This window comes from Oryzias latipes, chromosome 15, assembly GCF_002234675.1.
Source record: "Oryzias latipes chromosome 15, ASM223467v1".
NCBI classification, from domain to species: Eukaryota; Metazoa; Chordata; class Actinopteri; order Beloniformes; family Adrianichthyidae; genus Oryzias; species Oryzias latipes.
In genome coordinates, this window is record NC_019873.2 from 10,311,173 (window position 1) to 10,336,113 (window position 24,941).

At 38.8% G+C, this 24,941-nt stretch overlaps 16 non-coding genes across 16 annotated transcripts; all 16 read right to left on the reverse strand.

Moving 5' to 3' along the window:
* Positions 1–164: 164 nt before the first annotated feature.
* trnat-agu lies at positions 165–238 on the reverse strand. The gene has a single exon. It is a non-coding gene; the product is annotated as a tRNA-Thr (tRNA).
* Positions 239–876: 638 nt separating this feature from the next.
* On the reverse strand, positions 877–950 carry trnat-cgu. Its single transcript has one exon. It is a non-coding gene; the product is annotated as a tRNA-Thr (tRNA).
* A 288-nt stretch (positions 951–1,238) lies between these two features.
* Positions 1,239–1,312, reverse strand: trnat-cgu. The gene has a single exon. It is a non-coding gene; the product is annotated as a tRNA-Thr (tRNA).
* Positions 1,313–1,598: 286 nt separating this feature from the next.
* On the reverse strand, positions 1,599–1,672 carry trnat-agu. Its single transcript has one exon. It is a non-coding gene; the product is annotated as a tRNA-Thr (tRNA).
* A 281-nt stretch (positions 1,673–1,953) lies between these two features.
* On the reverse strand, positions 1,954–2,027 carry trnat-agu. The gene has a single exon. It is a non-coding gene; the product is annotated as a tRNA-Thr (tRNA).
* A 1,718-nt stretch (positions 2,028–3,745) lies between these two features.
* trnat-cgu lies at positions 3,746–3,819 on the reverse strand. The gene has a single exon. It is a non-coding gene; the product is annotated as a tRNA-Thr (tRNA).
* A 281-nt stretch (positions 3,820–4,100) lies between these two features.
* Positions 4,101–4,174, reverse strand: trnat-agu. The gene has a single exon. It is a non-coding gene; the product is annotated as a tRNA-Thr (tRNA).
* A 281-nt stretch (positions 4,175–4,455) lies between these two features.
* On the reverse strand, positions 4,456–4,529 carry trnat-agu. Its single transcript has one exon. It is a non-coding gene; the product is annotated as a tRNA-Thr (tRNA).
* A 1,001-nt stretch (positions 4,530–5,530) lies between these two features.
* Positions 5,531–5,604, reverse strand: trnat-agu. The gene has a single exon. It is a non-coding gene; the product is annotated as a tRNA-Thr (tRNA).
* A 10,231-nt stretch (positions 5,605–15,835) lies between these two features.
* trnat-agu lies at positions 15,836–15,909 on the reverse strand. Its single transcript has one exon. It is a non-coding gene; the product is annotated as a tRNA-Thr (tRNA).
* A 285-nt stretch (positions 15,910–16,194) lies between these two features.
* trnat-cgu lies at positions 16,195–16,268 on the reverse strand. Its single transcript has one exon. It is a non-coding gene; the product is annotated as a tRNA-Thr (tRNA).
* Positions 16,269–16,548: 280 nt separating this feature from the next.
* trnat-agu lies at positions 16,549–16,622 on the reverse strand. Its single transcript has one exon. It is a non-coding gene; the product is annotated as a tRNA-Thr (tRNA).
* Positions 16,623–17,622: 1,000 nt separating this feature from the next.
* On the reverse strand, positions 17,623–17,696 carry trnat-agu. The gene has a single exon. It is a non-coding gene; the product is annotated as a tRNA-Thr (tRNA).
* Positions 17,697–17,977: 281 nt separating this feature from the next.
* Positions 17,978–18,051, reverse strand: trnat-agu. The gene has a single exon. It is a non-coding gene; the product is annotated as a tRNA-Thr (tRNA).
* Positions 18,052–19,422: 1,371 nt separating this feature from the next.
* On the reverse strand, positions 19,423–19,496 carry trnat-agu. The gene has a single exon. It is a non-coding gene; the product is annotated as a tRNA-Thr (tRNA).
* A 2,070-nt stretch (positions 19,497–21,566) lies between these two features.
* trnat-agu lies at positions 21,567–21,640 on the reverse strand. Its single transcript has one exon. It is a non-coding gene; the product is annotated as a tRNA-Thr (tRNA).
* Between the last annotated feature and the right edge of the window lie 3,301 nt (positions 21,641–24,941).

The window sequence follows — 24,941 nt, forward strand, 5'->3', positions numbered from 1 at the left end:
ATTAATCTTTTTAAGAAAATTAAAGTAAGCAAAAAATAAATAAAAAAAATAATTAGAAATAATCAAGGATTTTCCATTATTGGAATTTTCTCTACCAGGATGATGTTTTTATCAGACTCTGATATGGACAAACATACTGGTGTATATGTGATACTTTTCTTAAGAGGCACTGCTGGGATTTGGACCCAGGATCTCCTGTTTACTAGACAGGCGCTTTAACCAACTAAGCCACAGCGCCTGATAATTGTGATGTAAATGGTTTTTCAAAATCGTTGAATACATCAAATGATTTTAAAAAAATTTCTGTGGTATACGTTCATTTTCAGGCAAATCTGCCTGTTTTCTATTGTTTTTTGGAATGTCTTATTAATCTTTTTGAAAAAATTAAAGTAAACAAAAAATAAAAATAAAATAATCAATGATTTTCCATTATTGGAATTTTCTCTACCAGGATGATGTTTTTATCAGACTTTGATATGAACCAACATACTGGTGCATATGTTATACTTTTCTTAAGAGGCACTGCTGGGATTTGGACCCAGGATTTTCTGTTTACTAGACAGGCGCTTTAACCAACTAAGCCACAGCGCCTGCTAATTATGATGTAAATGGTCTTTCACAATCATTGAACAGATCAAATGATTTTAAGTTTTTTTCTTTGGTATACGTTCATTTTAAGGTAAATCTGCCTGTTTTCTAATGTTTTTTGGAATGTCTTATTAATCTTTTTTTTTTTTAATTAAAGTAAGCAAAAAAAAAAAAAAAAAGAAAGAATCATTGATTTTCCATTATTGGAATTTTCTCTACCAGGATAATGTTCTTATCAGACTTCAATATTGACTGATGTGCTGGTATATATGTGACACATTTTTTATGAGGCACTGCTGGGATTTGGACCCAGGATCTCCTGTTTACGAGACAGGCGCTTTAACCAACTAAGCCACAGCGCCTGCTAATTATGATGTAAATGGTTTTTCACAATCGTTGAATACATCAAATGATTTTAAAAAAATTTCTGTGGTATACGTTCATTTTAAGGCAAATCTGCCTGTTTTCTATTGTTTTTTGGAATGTTTTATTAATCTTTTAGAAAAAAATAAAGTAAGCAAAAAAAAAAAAAGAAAGAAAGAAATAAAGAATGATTTTCCATTATTGGAATTTTTTCTACCAGGATGATGTTTTTATCAGACTTTGATATGGACCAACATACTGGTGCATATGTGATACTTTTTTTTAAGAGGCACTGCTGGGATTTGGACCCAGGATCTCCTGTTTACGAGACAGGCGCTTTAACCAACTAAGCCACAGCGCCTGCTAATTATTATGTAAATGGTTTTTCACAATCGTTGAATACATGAAATGATTTTACATTTTTTTTCTTTGGTATACGTTCATTTTAAGGTAAATTTGCCTGTTTTCTAATGTTTTTTGGAATGTCTTATTAATCTTTTTGAAAAAATTAAAGTAAGCAAAAAAAAAAAAAAAATAAGAAATAATCATTGATTTTCCAATATTGGAACTTTCTATACCAGGATAAGGTTCTTATCAGACTTCAATATTGACTGATGTGATGGTATTTATGTGATACTTTTTTTATGAGGCACTGCTGGGATTTGGACCCAGGATCTCCTGTTTACTAGACAGGCGCTTTAACCAACTAAGCCACAGCGCCTGCTAATTATGATGTAAATGGTTTTTCACAATCGTTGAATACATCAAATGATTTTAAATTTTTTATCTTTGGTATAGGTTCATTTTAAGGCAAATCTGCATGTTTTCTAATGTTTTTTGGAATGTCTTATTAATATTGTTGAAAAAATTAAAGTAAGCAAAAAATAAAAATAAAGTTATCAATGATTTTCTGTTATTGGAATTTTTCTCTACCAGGATGATGTTTTTATCAGACTTTGATATGGACCAACATAGTGGTGCATATGTGATACTTTTCTTAAGAGGCACTGCTGGGATTTGGACCCAGGATCTCCTGTTTACTAGACAGGCGCTTTAACCAACTAAGCCACAGCGCCTGCTAATTATGATGTAAATGGTTTTTCACAATCGTTGAATACATCAAATGATTTTACATTTTTTTTCTTTGGTATACGTTCATTTTAAGGTAAATCTGCCTGTTTTCTAATGTTTTTTGGAATGTCTTATTAATCTTTTTGAAAAAATTAAAGTAAGCAAAAAAAATAAAAAATAAGAAATAATCATTGATTTTCCAATATTGGAATTTTCTCTACCAGGATAATGTTCTTATCAGACTTCAATATTGACTGATGTGCTGGTATTTATGTGATACTTTTTTTATGAGGCACTGCTGGGATTTGGACCCAGGATCTCCTGTTTACTAGACGGGTGCTTTAACCAACTAAGCCACAGCGCCTGCTAATTGTGATGTAAATGGTTTTTCACAATCGTTGAATACATCAAACGATTTTAAAAAATTTTCTTTGGTATAGGTTCATTTTAAGGCAAATCTGCCTGTTTTCTATTGTTTTTTGGAATGTGTTATTAATCTTTTTGAAAAAATTAAAGTAAGCAAAAAAAATAAAAATAAGAAATAATCATTGATTTTCCATTACTGGAATTTTCTCTAACAGGATGATGTTTTTATCAGACTTTGATATGGACCAACATACTGGTGCATATGTGATACTTTTCTTAAGAGGCACTGCTGGGATTTGGAACCAGGATCTCCTGTTTACTAGACAGGCGCTTTAACCAACTAAGCCACAGCGCCTGCTAATTGTGATGTAAATGGTTTTTCACAATCGTTGAATACATCAAATGATTTTAAGTTTTTTTCTTTGGTATACGTATATTTTAAGGTAAATCTGCCTGTTTTCTAATATTTTTTTGGAATGTTTTATTAATCTTTTTAAAAAAATTAAAGTAAGGAAAAAATAAATAAAAAAAATAATTAGAAATAATCAAGGATTTTCCATTATTGGAATTTTCTCTACGAGGATAATGTTTTTATCAGACTTTGATATGGACCAACATACTGGTGCATTTGTGATACTTATTTTAAGAGGCTCTGCTGGGATTTGGACCCAAGATCTCCTGTTTACGAGACAGGCGCTTTAACCAACTAAGCCACAGCACTTGATAATTGTGATGTAAATGGTTTTTCAAAATCGTTGAATACATCAAATGATTTTAAAAAAATTTCTGTGGTATACGTTCATTTTAAGGCAAATCTGCCTGTTTTCTATTGTTTTTTGGAATGTCTTATTAATCTTTTTGAAAAAATTAAAGTAAGCAAAAAATAAAAATAAAATAATCAATGATTTTCTATTATTGGAATTTTCTCTACCAGGATGATGTTTTTATCACACTTTGATATGAACCAACATACTGGTGCATATGTGATACTTATTTTAAGAGGCTCTGCTGGGATTTGGACCCAAGATCTCCTGTTTACGAGACAGGCGCTTTAACCAACTAAGCCACAGCACTTGATAATTGTGATGTAAATGGTTTTTCAAAATCGTTGAATACATCAAATGATTTTAAAAAAATTTCTGTGGTATACGTTCATTTTAAGGCAAATCTGCCTGTTTTCTAATGTTTTTTGGAATGTCTTATTAATCTTTTTTTTTTTAATTAAAGTAAGCAAAAAAAAAAAAAAAAGAAAGAATCATTGATTTTCCATTATTGGAATTTTCTCTACCAGGATAATGTTCTTATCAGACTTCAATATTGACTGATGTGCTGGTATATATGTGACACTTTTTTTATGAGGCACTGCTGGGATTTGGACCCAGGATCTCCTGTGTACGAGACAGGCGCTTTAACCAACTAAGCCACAGCGCCTGCTAATTATGATGTAAATGGTTTTTCACAATCGTTGAATACATCAAATGATTTTAAATTTTTTATCTTTGGTATAGGTTCATTTTAAGGCAAATCTGCCTGTTTTCTAATGTTTTTTGGAATGTCTTATTAATATTGTTGAAAAAATTAAAGTAAGCAAAAAATAAAAATAAAGTTATCAATGATTTTCTGTTATTGGAATTTTTCTCTACCAGGATGATGTTTTTATCAGACTTTGATATGGACCAACATAGTGGTGCATATGTGATACTTTTCTTAAGAGGCACTGCTGGGATTTGGACCCAGGATCTCCTGTTTACTAGACAGGCGCTTTAACCAACTAAGCCACAGCGCCTGCTAATTATGATGTAAATGGTTTTTCACAATCGTTGAAGACATCAAATGATTTTAATTTTTTTTCTTTGGTATAGGTTCTTTTTCAGGTAAATCTGCCTGGTTTCTAATGTTTTTTTGGAATGTCTTATTAATCTTTTAGAAAAAAAAAGTAAGCAAAAAAAAAAAAAAAAGAAATAATCAATGATTTTCCATTATTGGAATTTTCTCTACCAGAATAATGTTCTTATCAGACTTCAATATTGTCCTATATGCTGGTACATATGTGATACTTTTCTTAAGAGGCACTGCTGGGATTTGGACCCAGGATCTCCTGTTTACTAGACAGGCGCTTTAACCAACTAAGCCACAGCGCCTGCTAATTATGATGTAAATGGTTTTTCACAATCGTTGAAGACATCAAATGATTTTAATTTTTTTTCTTTGGTATAGGTTCTTTTTCAGGTAAATCTGCCTGGTTTCTAATGTTTTTTTGGAATGTCTTATTAATCTTTTAGAAAAAAAAAGTAAGCAAAAAAAAAAAAAAAAAGAAATAATCAATGATTTTCCATTATTGGAATTTTCTCTACCAGAATAATGTTCTTATCAGACTTCAATATTGTCCTATATGCTGGTACATATGTGATACTTTTCTTAAGAGGCACTGCTGGGATTTGGACCCAGGATCTCCTGTTTACTAGACAGGTGCTTTAACCAACTAAGCCACAGCGCCCGCTAATTGTGATGTAAATGGTTTTTCACAATCGTTGAATACATTAAATGATTTTAAGTTTTTTTCTTTGGTGTACGTTCATTTTAAGATAAAACTGCCTGTTTTCTAATATTTTTTTGGAATGTCTTATTAATCTTTTTAAAAAAATTAAAGTAAGCAAAAAATAAATAAAAAAAATAATTAGAAATAATAAAGGATTTTCCATTATTGGAATTTTCTCTACCAGGATGATGTTTTTATCAGTCTTTGATATGGTCCAACATACTGGTGCATTTGTGATACTTTTTTTAAGAGGCTCTGCTGGGATTTGGACCCAGGATCTCCTGTTTACTAGACAGGCGCTTTAACCAACTAAGCCACAGCGCCTGATAACTGTGATGTAAATGGTTTTTCAAAATCGTTGAATACATCAAATGATTTTAAAAAAATTTCTGTGGTATACGTTCATTTTAAGGCAAATCTACTGTTTTCTATTGTTTTTTGGAATGTCTTATTAATCTTTTTGAAAAAATTAAAGTAAGCAAAAAATAAAAATAAAAGAATCAATGATTTTCCATTATTGGAATTTTTCTCTACCAGGATGATGTTTTTATCAGACTTTGATATGGACCAACATAGTGGTGCATATGTGATACTTTTCTTAAGAGGCACTGCTGGGATTTGGACCCAGGATCTCCTGTTTACTAGACAGGCGCTTTAACCAACTAAGCCACAGCGCCTGCTAATTGTGATGTAAATGGTTTTTCACAATCGTTGAATACATCAAATGATTTTAAATTTTTTTCTTTGGTGTACGTTCATTTTAAGATAAAACTGCCTGTTTTCTTTTTTTTTTTTTTTTTTTTTCCTTTTAACTTGTCCTGTCCAACAGCTAGGCAAACATATGAGAACTGAGGGCCTCTTGTGTTGGACATATTTTATTTTAACAAGAGGGGTTATTCATCTTCAGACAAACCAAAGGTATGTCTGAATAAACCCCTTTTGTAATTGAGGCCAAACTTTATTAATTTCAATCATGTTTGAAAATCTTTGGGACCGGACGGAAAAGGAAAGAGGGGAAGAAGAGAGAGGGACGTTAGAGAGGGGGGGGGTAGGAGGGTGATAATCGGAGGGGAAAGGGGGTAAGACCATGAAGCAGCATAGAGCAGACAGGCTTACTGGTTGTTTATCGTTACGGTACGGTTCAAATGTAGTACAAAAAGGGCGGGGCCTGTTCACACACACTCAAATATTATCAACACACCTGCTAGCCGCAAAAATGTCCACATGTCAACATGCACACAAAACAGATAGTGTTCACGAACGCATACCTATGCCTTTAAACCAACTAGTGTGAAATCTTTCATTCATTCAATCATGCAAACTATTAGTGCAAAGGTGAGCTAACACCTGTGCTCAGGTGAGTGTTTATGTTCTTCTAAAATGGATGGTGGAATGTGAAAAGAAGGAGGAGGAGCGCCCAGCCACCCCCACCCCCATACCCCCGCCGCAGCAGCAGCGGCAGCCGGAATTCCCCCAACGCCACACGGGAACAGGCAGGGAACAACCGCCCCCCGGGCGACCAAGACCGCCACCCAGGCCAGGGCCAGCAGGACCGCCGCGAGGCCCCCAGAGCCAGAGAGCAGGGAGGTGCAGAGGGAAAGAGAGCTCCGCCCCAGCCCAGCCAGGAAAGCAGCCCCCCGCCGCGCCGGAAGAGCCCAACGCAGGGCCCCACCGGAGAGGGACGCCCACAGCCCCAGACGAGCACCCCACCACCACCCAGGAGTTCCGGGCATCCCCCCGCCCCGACCCCAGGTACGAGCCAGGACCCCCCAAGGGAGACCCGCTCCGCACTCCAGGCAGCCACCCACCCGGCCCACGGTTGGTCCAGGTAGGAGCAAGGCAGGGGCCCGCCGGCCCCGCCCAGGAGGAGGGAACCCCGGGGAAAAAAGGGCGGCCCACAAGGGGTGTTATAAATATGGCCCGACCAGGCTCGGCCATGTTGGAAGTTTGGCGGGGCCCAGCGCCCAGGGGCAAGGACCAGGACCCACCCCCCAGGGACACGAACACCCCCGGCTCAGGTGTAATATGAACCCCCCCACCGCGCGGAGAGAGCACCGCCGGGCCCAGGGAGCCGGCACCCAAGGGACACGGCCGCCATCGCCAAGGGGCCCACATCCCCCACCAGGGAAGGGGTAGGGGACAGATGGACCCAGGTCCCACCTTCCTTGTAAAATGTGTGTGCGTGTATGGGTGCTTGAGAGGGTGTTTGTGTGCATGTGTGTGTGTTTATGTTTGAATGTATATATTGAAGGGGGAGGGGTGTGTGTACTAAGGGGGGTGCAGTTAAAATTGGCGAGTAGGGCACTAAGGGGACATCTCCTGATTACTCACAGTGATGTCCCCTCACCCTCCACACCAAGGGGCCCTAAATGTCTAAGGTGCGGTTAAAATTGGCGGGTAGGGTGCCAGGAGGACATCTGCTGCTTGCTTGCAGTGATGTCCAAGCACCCCCCCTACCAAGGACCCTACATGTCTAAGGTGCAAATAAAACCGAAAGAGGGGGGGCCCACTCCATACGGCAACCATAGGAGGGGGGCCACTCCCACGTAGCCCCCCCCCAAGGCGCATCGCAGGTTAGACCCCCCACCCCCTCACCCTAATATGAGGTTATATAAGGAAGGGGGTAAGTTGGGGACAGCTGGTAGACTGTCCCCCGGTGGTCAAACAGCCGTCCCCCATCCCACCCCCAGCAAAGGGGCCAGGGCCACCCAGCCCAGGGGCCCACCCCCGGAGGCGCCGACACCCCAGGCCCGGCACCACCCACCCCACACAGAGAGAGAGGAGCCAGAAAGCGTCGCCCCCCCCCCCGGAGCAAGCCCAGGCCCCCACCCCCAGACGCCGGCCCTAGAAGAGCTCTGGTCAGGCCTCGACGGGACCGAGGAGGCCAACCGGCCGAGGCAACCACTGATTGCCTCAGCGGAGACCCCGACCCGTTAGCCCCCCCGACCCGTACTAATAATGGGCCCCCCCTCCCCCCCAGAACGCCCCCCCACAGGACAGGGCCGACAAGCCCCCCACCCCACCCCACCCCAGACCCCGCAGCCGAAGCGGGTGACACCCAGAGCGACCGGGGGCCCTGAGAGGGTTGTCCCGTCCCGTCCCAGAGCCAGGGAAGGGCCCCAGGTGCAGATGGGCAGCCCATCCGGCGCCGCTGGGCCCCCCCCACCCGAGCAGGGCCCCCCGCCACCCCCCCCCAGCACAGGCAAAGGGACCACCCCCCCAAGCCAAGCCAGACCACCACCCCACCCCCCCACCACGCACCCCCACACCCAAGCCCAGAGGACCACGCAGCGCCCCAGCCCGCCCCACCCAGGCACCGGACCCGACCCCCCGACCAACGGAGCCCCCCACCGCCCCCGCCAGGCACCGGAAGCCCCGACCCCCACCCCAAACCACGGCAGAAGGGCAAGGAGCAGCGACGACCAAGCCCTTCACCCCCTAAGTCATGGAGTCAACCACAGGAGACCAGAGAGACTGAATTCTTTCAAAGTTACTTGAGCTTTGGGCTGACATTTTTTCCAAGCTGATATGATCAAACAGCAGATTTCTGTGTTGACTTATGTTTATATTTTTCTTGTTTTTCCAATTTATTAAAATAGTTTTTTTGGCAATACAAAGAGTTATGAAAATGATAGATGCTAATCCTTCTTCTATATCAATGGCACTCATGTCACCAAGCACACAAAGTGACGGTGAGGCAGTGATTGAAACCTTAAGCCAGACTGATAAATCGGCACATACCTGCTGCCAGAGAGCCTGGACAGGAGTGCAGAACCACAGTGCGTGCATGTAGCTGTCGGGTAGATTATTATCACAGTGCTCGCAAATGTCTGAGTTACTGAGACCCATCTTGAACATCCTCTGTCCAGTGTAGTAAATTCTGTGAAGAGTTTTGAGATGGATTAGCTGCAGATTTGGACTTTTTGTCAGTTTAAAGGTGTTTAGACAGAGTTCTGACCAGAAGCTTTCATCTGTGCTGATGCTCAAATCTGCATCCCATTTTTTTGTTGGAAGGGCAATATTGTTATCTAAATTACATAAAAGTTTGTATATTTTGGAGAGAGTTCTATTCATTGAAAAATTAATCAGAGTGGTAACTACATCTGGTAGCTTTAAATCGTCGTCTTTAATTTTATACTTTTTAGTAATACTTGATTTAAGTTGCTGATATTCCAAGAAGTTATTTATTCCATGTTTGTCTTGAAGTTCCTGGGGAGTTATGAATCTTCTATCAATAATTACGTGCTCTAGTTGTTTTATGCCCCCTGCTTGCCAAGCTGGGAAGTTTAGTTTAGCTGCACCAGTTCTGATAGTTTGGGGGAAAAGTAGATACCCAGATATTTGATATTTCCTGTTTTAACTGGAATTGTGAGTCTTTGTTCCATATTCCTGTTGAGTGGTAATAAAACAGACTTATTCCAGTTAATGGAATAGTCTGATATGGAGGAGAATTCATTTATGATCATTGCTGTTTCATTTACAGAATGTAAATTCCTTAAAAACAGTAATATGTCATCCGCATAAAGACTAATTTTATGATGGCTGTGTTTGGTTTTTATTCCTATAATGCTCTCATTCTGTCTTATTGCTGCAGCTAAAGGCTCAATGAATATAGCAAAAAGAGAAGGAGAGAGTGGGCAGCCCTGTCTGGTTCCTCTTCCAAGAAAAAACCTGTTTGAAGTCTGTTTATTAGTTCTAACTGATGCATTGGGGTTGTGATATAATATTTTGATCCAATTGATGAATGCTTCTCCAAAACCAAACTTATGGAGGGCAGCAATAAGGAACTTCCAATTAACTCTGTCAAAGGCTTTTTCAGCATCCAGCGATAGTACCGTCATTTCCTGGTTTTCAATGGTGGCAAAGTCTATTATATTAACTAGTCTACGGACATTATCATCCGAGTGTCTGCCTTTGATGAATCCAGTCTGGTCGAAGTGAATTATGTGAGGAGTGATTTTTTCTATTCTCTGTGCTAGTGCTTTGCAGATAATTTTTACATCTGCATTGATTAGAGAAATAGGGCGATAGCTTGAAGGACTAGTGGGATCTTTGTCTGGTTTTAGAAGAAGAATTATGTTGGCTGAGTTCATGTTAGGTGGCATTGATTGGCTCTCATTAATAGATGTGACAGTTTTATAAAATGTTGGTGCCAGTTGTTCCCAGAATTCTTTATAAAACTCAGCAGGAAAGCCGTCAGGCCCTGGTGCTTTACCATTGGGCATAAGTAACAGAGCTTCATGAAGTTCAGACAGCGAGAGCGGAGAATCTAAGTTTGTGATTTGATCCTCATTTAGCCTGGGTAGGTTTACATTATTAAGAAATGAGTCAATACTTTGCTCTGACGGATTGATCAGCGGTGTGTACAGGTTTTTATAAAAGTTTTCAAATGCGTTATTAATTTTGACCGGGTCATGGGTGACATTTCCTGTTTGGTCCATAATAGAGGTGATTGATGATTTTTCTCTGTTAATTTTAAGCTGATTAGCCAGAAATTTCATTCAATTTTTTTTTTCAAATCTTTCAAGTCGTAGCCTTTGTATTTGAAATTGTGTTTGTTTATTAATGATGTCATTTAACTGCAGCTTTAAATTTTTCAGATCTCCCAGAATGCGTTCCTGTGCAGAAGCAGCACAAGCAGTCTCCAGGGTTTTGATTTTATTTTCTAATTCTAATAAATCTGCTTTCTCTTTGCGTTTTTTGTGCGTTGAATAAGAAATGATTTTCCCTCTCATGACTGCCTTCGCTGCTTCCCAAAGAACGCACGGTGGGATGTCTGGAGTATTGTTGAAGTCTAAGAAGGTTGCCCACTCTTTTTTAAAGAATTCAAGAAATTCCTGGTCCTTTAACAGAGGCGTATTAAACCTCCAGGTTGTACCAGAGGGTGTGGATTTTTCCCTAGAAATGTTTACAGAGACTGGTGCATGATCACTGATAATAATTGGATGGATATTGGAGCTTTGAATATTTTTTAAAAGAGAGTTACTGATTAATAAATAGTCTAAACGGGAGTGTGAATGGTGAACTGGAGAAAAAAAGGTGAACCCTTTAGTGCTTGGGTGACATGAGCGCCACGCGTCGCAGAGACCCAAATCACTCATGTACTGCTTTAGAATACTTGCAGATCGCCATGTACGCTGATTTGCTGCTGTGCTGAGTCTGTCAAGTTCAGGGTCCAAAACAAGGTTGAAGTCTCCTCCTATAATGATTGTGGAGTCAGAGTGAACTGAGAGTGAGGTGAAGAATCTGTGAAAGAAGGAAGAGTCGTCAACATTAGGGCCATATACACTCACTATACAAAAGTCCTTATTCTGAATGGATATATTAATGATTACAAATCATTAATATAGGCTGTTCAACCTCCGACGTCTGAAGGCCGTCACTAGAGTAAAAGAAACTGTGATTCGTGACCTGCTCTTTGCTGATGACTGTGCCCTCAATGCCATCAATGAGCAAGACATGCAACAGGAAATGGACGCTTTCTCATCTGCCTGCGACAACTTTGGCCTCACCATCAATATCAAGAAGACTGAAGTGATGTATCAGCCCGCCCCAGGAAAACCATATCAGGAACCAAACATCACAGTCAAGGGGCAGCGACTTCAAGATGTAGAAAACTTTACTTACCTCGGCAGCACTCTCTCCCGCAACGCCAACATCGATGCAGAAGTCAACAACCGCATCGCGAAGGCAAGCAGTGCCTTTGGGAGACTGAGGAAGTCAGTCTGGGAACGTAGAGGCATCTTACAAAACACCAAGATCAAAGTGTACAGAGCAGTCGTCTTAACAACACTTCTTTACGGCTGCGAAACCTGGACCACCTACAGAAGACATGAGAAACTTCTCCAGCAGTTCCATCTCCGCTGTCTCCGAAACATCCTTAATATTCGCTGGCATGATCGAATCACAAACACTGAGGTCCTGGAGAGAGCAGACCTCCTTAGCGTCATTACCACCATGCGCAAAGCTCAGACACGATGGGCAGGACACGTCTGCCGTATGTCAGACTCCAGGATACCCAAACAGCTGCTGTATGGTGAACTCAGCCATGGTAGCAGGAAAGTTGGAGGCCAGCGCAAACGCTACAAAGACTGCATCAAATCACATCTGAAAGATTTCAATATCGACGTTTCCACGTGGGAAACCGCAGCATCTGACAGACCGACTTGGCGTAACTTGATTCATAAAGGTGCCATCTACTCAGAAAATAAACGTTCCAACGCAGCCAAGGAAAAACGCCAAAAACGTAAGGCTCTAGCTGACCTACCTACCAACACGACACCCTCTCACTGGTGTTCAACCTGTGGAAGGGGTTTTCTTGCCCGTATTGGCCTTATTAGCCATATGCGGACACATCCCTCCGCCCCTTAGACAATGTACTATTAGTATTGCTTTGGTCATACTCGACTACGAGTTGACGAACATCATATTAATGATTACAAATCTGCCTTCTGGGTCAGTAACTGTATCCTTATGAGTAAAATTAAGATTTTTATTAATTAAAACAGCAACTCCTCGTTGTTTGGAGTTGTAACTGGCAGAGTATATAACTGGAAATTGTAAGCAGCACATAAGGTGATTCAAAGAATTTGATAAATGGGTCTCCTGCAGTAGAGCTATATCTGCTTTTAGACCATCCAGGTGATTTAACACTTTCAGTCTCTTTGGCTCAGAGCCAAGTCCACGCACATTCCAGCTAACGATGTTAAGACTGTTCATAACTGCTCTGACTGAAAAGGTGTAAAGCTAAGTAGTGCTTGTGTACCAGTCCGTGTGCGCGTGCCCGCATTGAGAAGCGCTGTGCGCGTGAACGTTTTCTGGCTATGTGAGCTGCGTGTCGCGTGCGTCCTATGACGCAGTATGTCGCGTCCGACATACTGCAATCACCTCACACAGGCTGTGTGAGGTGATTGCAGTATGTCGGCGTGTGTGTGCGGGATCGCATGTGCACGCCCCTGTGTGCGCTTGTGTGTGCGCTCGCCCGCTCCGTGCATAAATAAATACTTACCGAGGATGAGTTGCTTCCAGGTGATTTACATATAATGAGGGGGGAGAGGGGGGGGGGGGAGTAAAGGAAAGAAAAAAAGAGATAGAAGGGAAAACGAAAACAACAACAAAACAACAATAGAAACATCAGTGGGACTGAGGTGACGAAGAAAAAAAAAAGACTGTTTTCCTGAGATCGAGGTGTGGATTATTGTTGATCCGGTTTTCCATACATTGAAGTAAGTTTAGCGGGTTTCTTCTGGGCAGCGCAGATGTTCTCAGCGCGGATCTGAAAGCCTTCAGCACAGCCAGGGGGTGATCTCCGGGTCCCGGAACAGCCGGCCGTCCACGTAAAGTTTGTCAACGGCCACAACCGCTCTCGAACCAGCAGCAAGATGCTTCCTCCTCAGCGGGAACAGGATCTTCCTTCTACGGAGGATTTCTGCCGGGAACTGGTCATTAACGCTATAATGCGTGCCTTTGAGTTCCCGTCCGCGGCCCTTCACCAACTCCTTCTGTTTGAAATGTTCGAATTTAGCAACAGTAGGACGCGGGCGCTGGTGGTCGGACCTTCTTCCTCCGAGGCGGTGAACCCTGTGGAAAGAGATCTTCTGCACCTCCTCCTTGGGGAGCTTCAGGTGGACCTGTAAAAAGGATCTCACGGTGGCCTCGGGGTCTTCTCCTGCCTCCTCTGGAACCCCCGCGACCACTAGATTGTCCCTCATGCTCCTCGACTGAAGATCCAGGAGGGTTTCCTTGATGGATCGGTTCTCCTCGGAGAGACGGGCGGTGTCATTGCCCAGGGTCTTCACGGTCTCTCTGAGGGCCTGGTTCTCCGCTGCGAGCTCCCGCACCTGCTGCTGGCTGAATTCCAGAGACTCCCGCAGACCTTGAAATTCTCTATGGAGGATCTCCAGCAGATTGAGGCGGCCATCAAAGCTGGAGAGCTTTTTATCAATCGAATCCAAGATATCGCTGATTCCGCTGCCTGGAGAGGACACAGCCCCGGGAGAGTCCTCAGGCCGTTCACGCTTGGCGGAGGGGGTGGTGGTGGCGGTTCTGGGCTTCACCATGTTGCAGGTATTAAAACACTCGTCAATGAATTTCTCCAGGTCCTCCAGGCTGACAGAAGCTTAATACTCTTAACAGGTTATGTTAGTTAGCAGGAAATATTTTAATATGGCGGAAAAATGAAACAAGATCGAAAATGTTTGTTCAAATGCTTACGCGCCGCCAAGTCGACTCACCACACTCGTCTCGCTGGGTCTCGCGATACTACAGCATCACACCCTGTGAAACTGCCTGTTTTCTAATATTTTTTTGGAATGTCTTATTAATCTTTTAAAAAAAATTAAAGTAAGCAAAAAATAAATAAAAAAAATAATTAGAAATAATCAAGGATTTTCCATTATTGGAATTTTCTCTAGCATGATGATGTTTTTATCAGACTTTGATATTGACCAACATACTGGTGCATTTGTGATACTTTTTTTAAGAGGCTCTGCTGGGATTTGGACCCAGGATCTCCTGTTTACTAGACAGGCGCTTTAACCAACTAAGCCACAGCGCCTGATAATTGTGATGTAAATGGTTTTTCAAAATCGTTGAATGCATCAAATGATTTTAAAAAAATTTCTGTGGTATACGTTCATTTTAAGGCAAATCTGCCTGTTTTCTATTGTTTTTTGGAATGTCTTATTAATCTTTTTGAAAAAATTAAAGTAAGCAAAAAATAAAAATAAAATAATCAATGATTTTCCATTATTGGAATTTTCTCTACCAGGATGATGTTTTTATCACACTTTGATATGAACCAACATACTGGTGCAAATGTTATACTTTTCTTAAGAGGCACTGCTGGGATTTGGACCCAGGATCTCCTGTTTACTAGAGAGGCGCTTTAACCAACTAAGCCACAGCGCCTGCTAATTGTGATGTAAATGGTTTTTCACAATCGTTGAATACATTAAATGATTTTAAGTTTTTTTCTTTGGTGTACATTCATTTTAAGATAAAACTGCCTGTTTTCTAATATTTTTTTGGAATGTCTTATTAATCTTTTTAAAAAAATTAAAGTAAGCAAAAAATAAATAAAAAAAATAATTAGAAATAATCAAGGATTTTCCATTACTGGAATTTTCTCTACCAGGATGATGTTTTTATCAGACTTTGATATGGACCAACATACTGGTGCATTTGTGATACTTTTTTTAAGAGGCTCTGCTGGGATTTGGACCCAGGATCTCCTGTTTACTAGACAGGCGCTTTAACCAACTAAGCCACAGCGCCTGATAATTGTGATGTAAATGGTTTTTCAAAATCGTTGAATACATCAAATGATTTTAAAAAAATTTCTGTGGTATACGTTCATTTTAAGGCAAATCTGTCTGTTTTCTAATGTTTTTTGGAATGTCTTATTAATCTTTTTTTTTTTAATTAAAGTAAGCAAAAAAAAAAAAAAAGAAAGAATCATTGATTTTCCATTATTGGAATTTTCTCTACCAGGATAATGTTCTTATCAGACTTCAATATTGAGTGATGTGCTGGTACAAATGTGACACTTTTTTTATGAGGCACTGCTGGGATTTGGACCCAGGATCTCCTGTTTACGAGACAGGCGCTTTAACCAACTAAGCCATAGCCTGCTAATTATGATGTAAATGGTTTTTCACAATCGTTGAATACATCAAATGATTTTAAAAAAATTTCTGTGGTATACGTTCATTTTAAGGCAAATCTGCCTGTTTTCTATTGTTTTTTGGAATGTCTTATTAATCTTTTTGAAAAAATTAAAGTAAGCAAAAAATAAAAATAAAATAATCAATGATTTTCCATTATTGGAATTTTCTCTACCACTATGATGTTTTTATCACACTTTGATATGAACCAACATACTGGTGCATATGTTATACTTTTCTTAAGAGGCACTGCTGGGATTTGGACCCAGGATCTCCTGTTTACTAGACAGGCGCTTTAACCAACTAAGCCACAGCGCCTGCTAATTATGATGTAAATGGTCTTTCACAATCATTGAACAGATCAAATGATTTTAAGTTTTTTTCTTTGGTATAGGTTCATTTTAAGGTAAATCTGCCTGTTTTCTAATGTTTTTTGGAATGTCTTATTAATCTTTTTTTTTTAATTAAAGTAAGCAAAAAAAAAAAAAAAAAAAGAAAGAATCATTGATTTTCCATTATTGGAATTTTCTCTACCAGGATAATGTTCTTATCAGACTTCAATATTGACTGATGTGCTGGTATATATGTGACACTTTTTTTATGAGGCACTGCTGGGATTTGGACCCAGGATCGCCTGTTTACGAGACAGGCGCTTTAACCAACTAAGCCACAGCGCCTGCTAATTATGATGTAAATGGTTTTTCACAATCGTTGAATACATCAAATGATTTGAAATTTTTTATCTTTGGTATAGGTTCATTTTAAGGCAAATCTGCCTGTTTTCTAATGTTTTTTGGAATGTCTTATTAATATTGTTGAAAAAATTAAAGTAAGCAAAAAATAAAAATAAAGTTATCAATGATTTTCCATTATTGGAATTTTCTCTACCAGAATAATGTTCTTATCAGACTTCAATATTGTCCTATATGCCTGTACATATGTGATACTTTTCTTAAGAGGCACTGCTGGGATTTGGACCCAGGATCTCCTGTTTACTAGACAGGCGCTTTAACCAACTAAGCCACAGCGCCTGCTAATTGTGATGTAAATGGTTTTTCACAATCGTTGAATACATTAAATGATTTTAAGTTTTTTTCTTTGGTGTACATTCATTTTAAGATAAAACTGCCTGTTTTCTTATATTTTTTTGGAATGTCTTATTAATCTTTTAAAAAAAATTAAAGTAAGCAAAAAATAAATAAAAAAAATAATTAGAAATAATCAAGGATTTTCCATTACTGGAATTTTCTCTACCAGGATGATGTTTTTATCAGACTTTGATATGGACCAACATACTGGTGCATTTGTGATACTTTTTTTAAGAGGCTCTGCTGGGATTTGGACCCAGGATCTCCTGTTTACTAGACAGGCGCTTTAACCAACTAAGCCACAGCGCCTGATAATTGTGATGTAAATGGTTTTTCAAAATCGTTGAATACATCAAATGATTTTAAAAAAATTTCTGTGGTATACGTTCATTTTAAGGCAAATCTGTCTGTTTTCTAATGTTTTTTGGAATGTCTTATTAATCTTTTTTTTTTAATTAAAGTAAGCAAAAAAAAAAAAAAAAGAAAGAATCATTGATTTTCCATTATTGGAATTTTCTCTACCAGGATAATGTTCTTATCAGACTTCAATATTGAGTGATGTGCTGGTACATATGTGACACTTTTTTTATGAGGCACTGCTGGGATTTGGACCCAGGATCTCCTGTTTACGAGACAGGCGCTTTAACCAACTAAGCCATAGCCTGCTAATTATGATGTAAATGGTTTTTCACAATCGTTGAATACATCAAATGATTTTAAAAAAATTTCTGTGGTATACGTTTATTTTAAGGCAAATCTGCCTGTTTTCTAATGTTTTTTGGAATGTCTTATTAATATTGTTGAAAAAATTAAAGTAAGCAAAAAATAAAAACAAAGTTATCAATGATTTTCCATTATTGGAATTTTTCTCTACCAGGATGATGTTTTTATCAGACTTTGATATGGACCAACATAGTGGTGCGTATGTGATACTTTTCTTAAGAGGCACTGCTGGGATTTGGACCCAGGATCTCCTGTTTACTAGACAGGCGCTTTAACCAACTAAGCCACAGCGCCTGCTAATTATGATGTAAATGGTCTTTCACAATCGTTGAAGACATCAAATGATTTTAAGTTTTTTTCTTTGGTATAGGTTCTTTTTCAGGTAAATCTGCCTGGTTTCTAATGTTTTTTTGGAATGTCTTATTAATCTTTTAGAAAAAATAAAGTAAGCAAAAAAAAAAAAAAAGAAATAATCAATGATTTTCCATTATTGGAATTTTCTCTACCAGAATAATGTTCTTATCAGACTTCAATATTGTCCTATATGCTGGTACATATGTGATACTTTTCTTAAGAGGCACTGCTGGGATTTGGACCCAGGATCTCCTGTTTACTAGACAGGCGCTTTAACCAACTAAGCCACAGCGCCTGATACTTGTGATGTAAATGGTTTTTCACAATCGTTGAATACATTAAATGATTTTAAGTTTTTTTCTTTGGTGTACGTTCATTTTAAGATAAAACTGCCTGTTTTCTAATATTTTTTTGGAATGTCTTATTAATCTTTTTAAAAAAATTAAAGTAAGCAAAAAATAAATAAAAAAAATAATTAGAAATAATCAAAGATTTTCCATTATTGGAATTTTCTCTACCAGGATGATGTTTTTAATCAGACTTTGATACGGACCAACATACTGGTGCATTTGTGATATTTTTTTTAAGAGGCTCTGCTGGGATTTGGACCCAGGATCTCCTGTTTACTAGACAGGCGCTTTAACCAACTAAGCCACAGCGCCTGATACTTGTGATGTAAATGGTTTTTCAAAATCGTTGAATACATCAAATGATTTTAAAAAAATTTCTGTGGTATACGTTCATTTTAAGGCAAATCTGCCTGTTTTCTATTGTTTTTTGGAATGTCTTATTAATCTTTTTGAAAAAATTAAAGTAAGCAAAAAATAAAAATAAAATAATCAATGATTTTCCATTATTGGAATTTTCTCTACCAGGATGATGTTTTTATCACACTTTGATATGAACCAACATACTGGTGCATATGTTATACTTTTCTTAAGAGGAACTGCTGGGATTTGGACCCAGGATCTCCTGTTTACTAGACAGGCGCTTTAACCAACTAAGCCACAGTGCCTGCTAGCTGTGATGTAAATGGTCTTTCACAATCGTTGAATACATCAAATGATTTTACAATTTTTTCTTTGGTATACGTTCATTTTAAGGCAAATCTGTCTGTTTTCTAATGTTTTTTTGGAATGTCTTATTAATCTTTTTGAAAAAATTAAAGTAAGCAAATAAAATAAAAATAAGAAATAATCATTGATTTTCCATTATTGGAATTTTCTCTACGAGGATAATGTTTTTATCAGACTTTGATATGGACCAACATACTGGTGCATATGTGATACTTTTCTTAAGAGGCACTGCTGGGATTTGGACCCAGGATCTCCTGTTTACTAGACAGGCGCTTTAACCAACTAAGCCACAAAGCTTGTTAATTATGATGTAAATGGTTTTTTACAATCGTTGAATACATCAAATGATTTTAAGTTTTTTTCTTTGGTATACGTTCATTTTAAGGTAAATCTGCCTGTTTTCTAATATTTTTTTGGAATGTCTTATTAATCTTTTTAAAAAATTAAAGTAAGCAAAAAATAAATAAAAAAAATAATTAGAAATAATCAATGATTTTCCATTATTGGAATTTTTTCTCTAACAGGATGATGTTTTTATCAGACTTTGATATGGACCAACATACTGGTGCATATGTGATACTTTTTTTAAGAGGCGCTGCTGGGATTTGGACCCAGGATCTCCTGTTTACTAAACAGGCGCTTTAACCAACTAAGCCACAGCGCCTGATAATTGTGATGTAAATGGTTTTTCAAAATCGTTGAATACATCAAATGATTTTACATTTTTTTCTTTGGTATACGTTCATTTTAAGGCAAATCTGTCTGTTTTCTAATGTTTTTTGGAATGTCTTATTAATCTTTTTTTAAAAATTAAAGTAAGCAAAAAAAAATAAAAAATCAAGGATTTTCCATTATTGGAATTTCCTCTACCAGAATAATGTTCTTATCAGACTTCTATATTGTCTGATATGCTGGTACCTATGTGATACTTTTTTTAAGAGGCACTGCTGGGATTTGGACCCAGGATCTCCTGTTTACTAGACAGGCGCTTTAACCAACTAAACCACAGCGCCTGATAATTATGATGTAAATGGTTTTTCACAATCGTTGAAAACATCAGATGATTTTAAATTTTTTTCTTTGTTATAGGTTCATTTTAAGGCAAATCTGCCTGTTTTGTAATGTTTTTTGGAATGTCTTATTAATCTTTTTGAAAAAATTAAAGTAAGCAAAAAAAATAAATAAGAAAAAATAATCATTGATTTTCCATTATTGGAATTTTCTCTACCAGGATAATGCTCTTACCAGACTTCAATATTGACTGATGTGCTGGTATATATGATACTTTTTTTTTGAGGCAATGCTGGGATTTGGACCCAGGATCTCCTGTTTACTAGACAGGCGCTTTAACCAACTATGCCACAGCGCCTGCTAATTATGATGTAAATGGTTTTTCACAATCGTTGAAAACATCAGATGATTTTAAATTTTTTTCTTTGTTATAGGTTCATTTTAAGGCAAATCTGCCTGTTTTGTAATGTTTTTTGGAATGTCTTATTAATCTTTTTGAAAAAATTAAAGTAAGCAAAAAAAATAAATAAGAAAAAATAATCATTGATTTTCCATTATTGGAATTTTCTCTACCAGGATAATGCTCTTACCAGACTTCAATATTGACTGATGTGCTGGTATATATGTGATACTTTTTTTTTGAGGCACTGCTGGGATTTGGACCCAGGATCTCCTGTTTACTAGACAGGCGCTTTAACCAACTATGCCACAGCGCCTGCTAATTATGATGTAAATGGTTATTCACAATCGTTGAATACATCAAATGATTTTAAATTTTTTATCTTTGGTATACGTTCATTTTAAGGCAAATCTTCCTGTTTTCTAATGTTTTTTGGAATGTCTTATTCATATTTAAAAAAAAATTAAAGTAAGCAAAAAAAAAAAAAAAAAAAAGAATCAAGGATTTTCCATTATTGGAATTTTCTCTACCAGGATGATGTTCTTATCAGACTTCAATATTGTCTGATATGCTGGTACATATGTGATACTTTTTTTAAGAGGCACTGCTGGGATTTGGACCCAGGATTTCCTGTTTACTAGACAGGCGCTTTAACCAACTAAGCCACAGCGCCTGATAATTGTGATGTAAATGGTTTTATCACAATCGTTGAATACATCAAACGATTTTAAAAAATTTTCTTTGGTATAGGTTCATTTTAAGGCAAATCTGCCTGTTTTCTATTGTTTTTTGGAATGTGTTATTAATCTTTTTGAAAAAATTAAAGTAAGCAAATAAAATCAAAATAAGAAATAATCATTGATTTTCCATTATTGGAATTTTCTCTACGAGGATAATGTTTTTATCAGACTTTGATAAGAACCAACATACTGGTGCATATGTGATACTTTTCTTAAGAGGCACTGCTGGGATTTGGACCCAGGATCTCCTGTTTACTAGACAGGCGCTTTAACCAACTAAGCCACAGAGCTTGTTAATTATGCCGTAAATGGTTTTTCACAATCGTTGAATACATCAAATGATTTTAAGTTTTTTTCGTTGGTATACGTATATTTTAAGGTAAATCTGCCTGTTTTCTAATATTTTTTTGGAATGTCTTATTAATCTTTTAAAAAAAATTAAAGTAAGCCAAAAATAAACAAAAAAAATAATTAGCAATAATTAAGGATTTTCCATTATTGGAATTTTCTCTACGAGGATAATGTTTTTATCAGACTTTGATATGGACCAACATGCTGGTGCATATGTGATACTTTTCTAAAGAGGCACTGCTGGGATTTGGACCCAGGATCTCCTGTTTACTAGACAGGCGCTTTAACCAACTAAGCCACAGCGCCTGATAATTGTGATGTAAATGGTTTTTCAAAATCGTTGAATACATCAAATGATTTTAAAAGAATTTCTGTGATATACGTTCATTTTAAGGCAAATCTGCCTGTTTTCTAATGTTTTTTGGAATGTCTTATTAATCTTTTTGAAAAAATTAAAGTAAGCAAAAAATAAAAATAAAATAATGAATGATTTTCCATTATTGGAATTTTCTCTACCAGGATGATGTTTTTTTTATCACACTTTGATATGAACCAACATACTGGTGCATATGTTATTTTTTTTTTAAGAGGCACTGCTGGGATTTGGACCCAGCGTCTCCTGTGTACTAGACAGGCGCTTTAACCAACTAAGCCACAGCGCCTGATAATTATGATGTAAATGGTTTTTCACAATCGTTGAAAACATCAGATGATTTTAAATATTTTTCTTTGGTATACGTTCATTTTAAGGCAAATCTGCCTGTTTTCTAATGTTTTTTGGAATGTCTTATTAATCCTTTTGAAAAAATTAAAGTAAGTGTGAAGAATAGTTAGAAACTGCCTTTAACTTTTATTACACTAATGGTTTAAACTTAATTCACTGAGCATGTATTGTCATCTCAAAATTATATTACATTTGAAGAAAGCCCAGCCAAACTATTGTTCTAACAGTTTATTCCCATACTCCCTTTTTTCTGTGCATGTTTTCTGCTGAGCAGGCCTCAGACTTATCTTCACTTTAGCCTTGGAGGTTCTCTCCAGCAGTAACCTGTGGGCGTGTTTTTCACACGAGGCCCATCGGAAGATCTTCTGAATATGCAAATGCAGGGTTTTTATACCAAAGCCCATCCCTGAGCTCGTTGTTTCGGACTTTGAATGCACCATGTTCATCTGTCTGTCCCCTTCGTGTTTGTGCGAAGTAAAACCTCCACAAAAGATAAGTAACTGTCTATGAGTCGTTATTCTTTTATTTCTGTCTGTAAGAAACTGACGGGGTTACGAATTAACACAAATACAGTCCTTTCTAGAAAATCCAGTTTCTTCACATTTGGTCCTTCGAGCTGGCCGGCACGCCTTGGACATCGCTGGAGCCCCTGGGGGGGGTTGCCTGAAAACCCAGCTCGGTCTGAGATCATAGCCTCAGCATTGAAACATCCGCCTTCAGGATCGGCGGCCCTCACCCTGGATCCAGTTGTGCCCTCGGCGGCGTCGGACCCTCATCAAATAACGAGGTTCATTGCTTGAAGTGAGTACGCCACACAGAAAGTCTGTCCTCTCTTTACTTGTTAGGGCTTTATGTTGACTGTGTCTGTGTCTTTGTGTGTGCGTGCATCAATGTTGGGGGAAGAATAGAGAAACGGCTGCAGTCCGCTGCGCGAGCACGCTGAACAGAGCACCGCTTGCAGGCAAGGTGCTGCGCGTGCACGAGTCATCTTGCGCAGACGGGACAAGTGTGGTTCGGCGCGCGAGGCCGTCATTGTAGCCGCCTTCCTTCCGCGGAGGAATGGCAGTGTAGGGATGGAAGTGTAGGCATAAGCGTAGGGAAATATGTCCTCCAGGGAAGGAGAAGAAGTGTAGGGACGTCAGTGTAGGCCGGAAGTGTAGGCATAAGTGTAGGTGCAGCCGCGGCGAGTGAAGCCGAAGAAATAGAGCCTTGGGATGGCTGAGTATGACTTTTGAGACGAAACGGAGCTCCAGGGAAACTATGTGTGTAACGCTTTTTGTGTCTCTCTGTCTGTGTCTGAGTTTGCCCTTTTTCGACAGCCCCAGTGGTGTGTGCTCGCTTTGATTAATGCCTTGTTCTAAAAGAAAATAGTGACTCAGTTGACAAGCAATTAGGTTTCTTTTCTGATTCTCCAAGCTTTTTCTGCTGATTAGATTCAGTGCTGGAGAATCCATAAAACGGGTTATTTGGGTGGGAACTCTGGTTTGTGATTGAAATTGAGAAGCTGGTTCTCAGGACAGCCACGTCCGCAAAGACTATCTTTGAAGAAGCTTGACGTGGTCGCTGAATTCCTGAGAGTGTTTGTGGCTGATCGTCGATCAAAAACCTCAAAAACATGGGTGGGACTCATTCGCAAAATCTAACAAAGACAGAAAGAAAGCACATTGCTCAGGTCCAGAAAGCTTTTCATAAAGTTTGGAAGTATGTGGAAAGTCAGGATCAGACATTAATCAAGTATTTGGATAAATGGGTTAAAGATTATGGATTTCATAGAAAGTTAAGCAGATCAGAGTGCAGGACAGAGTAGAAGGAGGGGGAGCAGCTTCACAGATCAGAGTGCGCGTGCCCGAGTCTGCCGACAGGCGGATGAAAACTCGCAGAAAGGAGGGGTGATTTCTCCGTTGTAAGCAGATGTAACAGCTTTCTCTGCTCTCCGAATAATGATAGGACGTGTTTTAGTGTGTATTTTAGTGTTTAGGACATAGACAAGGGTAGATGTTCAGAAAAAGCTATAGAAAGTATCATTTCTTACAAAGCAGTAGTGGATCAGTTTGTGCAGGACACACCTCCCACTTGAATAAACATGCAGCCTTCCCTTTTTTAGTTCACTCTCCCCTGCTCATAAAAAGTTTGATTGCAGCCTTCTGACCCCACTTCTCAGGTCCCTGCATTTCTGCTTGTAAATCAGGATTGACCCCTTGAAAGCGTTCCTGAGGATCTCTGGTTCACTAACTCGCCTTACTTTTTTTTTTTTAATGGGCATGTCTGTTAATCTTTCAAAGTTTTAACTCTCAGGGCACTAAGTGCGGTAAAACTAAACTCCAGCTGGCCCAAGCACTGGTTAAATTTTTTGGGACATTTAGTTTCTGTTTCTAGCAAAATACTTCTCTCCCCGGACCACCTTATCTGATCAGCCCCCCACCTTTACTCACTCGCTGTAAGCTGCAGCTGCTTGCGCGGCTGATAGTTGAAACAACGTGACCTGTGATTCTCTTGTGCAAATTCTCCAGAATCACCTGCAGTATGCTCCACTCCCTTCCATTCAAACTTTCCCATTAGTGAACATGCCTGTTTTTACCGTTTTACTGTGTCCGTGTATGATTTATTTATTTACAACCTAACGCTCATGGTGCTGTTAAAATGAGACGCAGTTCTTGTCTGTTTCACTTTCAATGTGTTTTTTCACAATTTTTATTTTTTTATTTTTTTTTATTTTTTTTTCCTGATTTTTTTTTCTACTCTCATGCCTGGCTCTACTGACACCATTGATGATTTAAATGATTGTTTGAAGAAAGCTGTGAGAACAAAGGAACGCATTGAGTCTGCCTCCAGCTCTCTCCTCCCCACAGACTCTGCATCCCGACCAGAAGGCCCTTGTCGGTG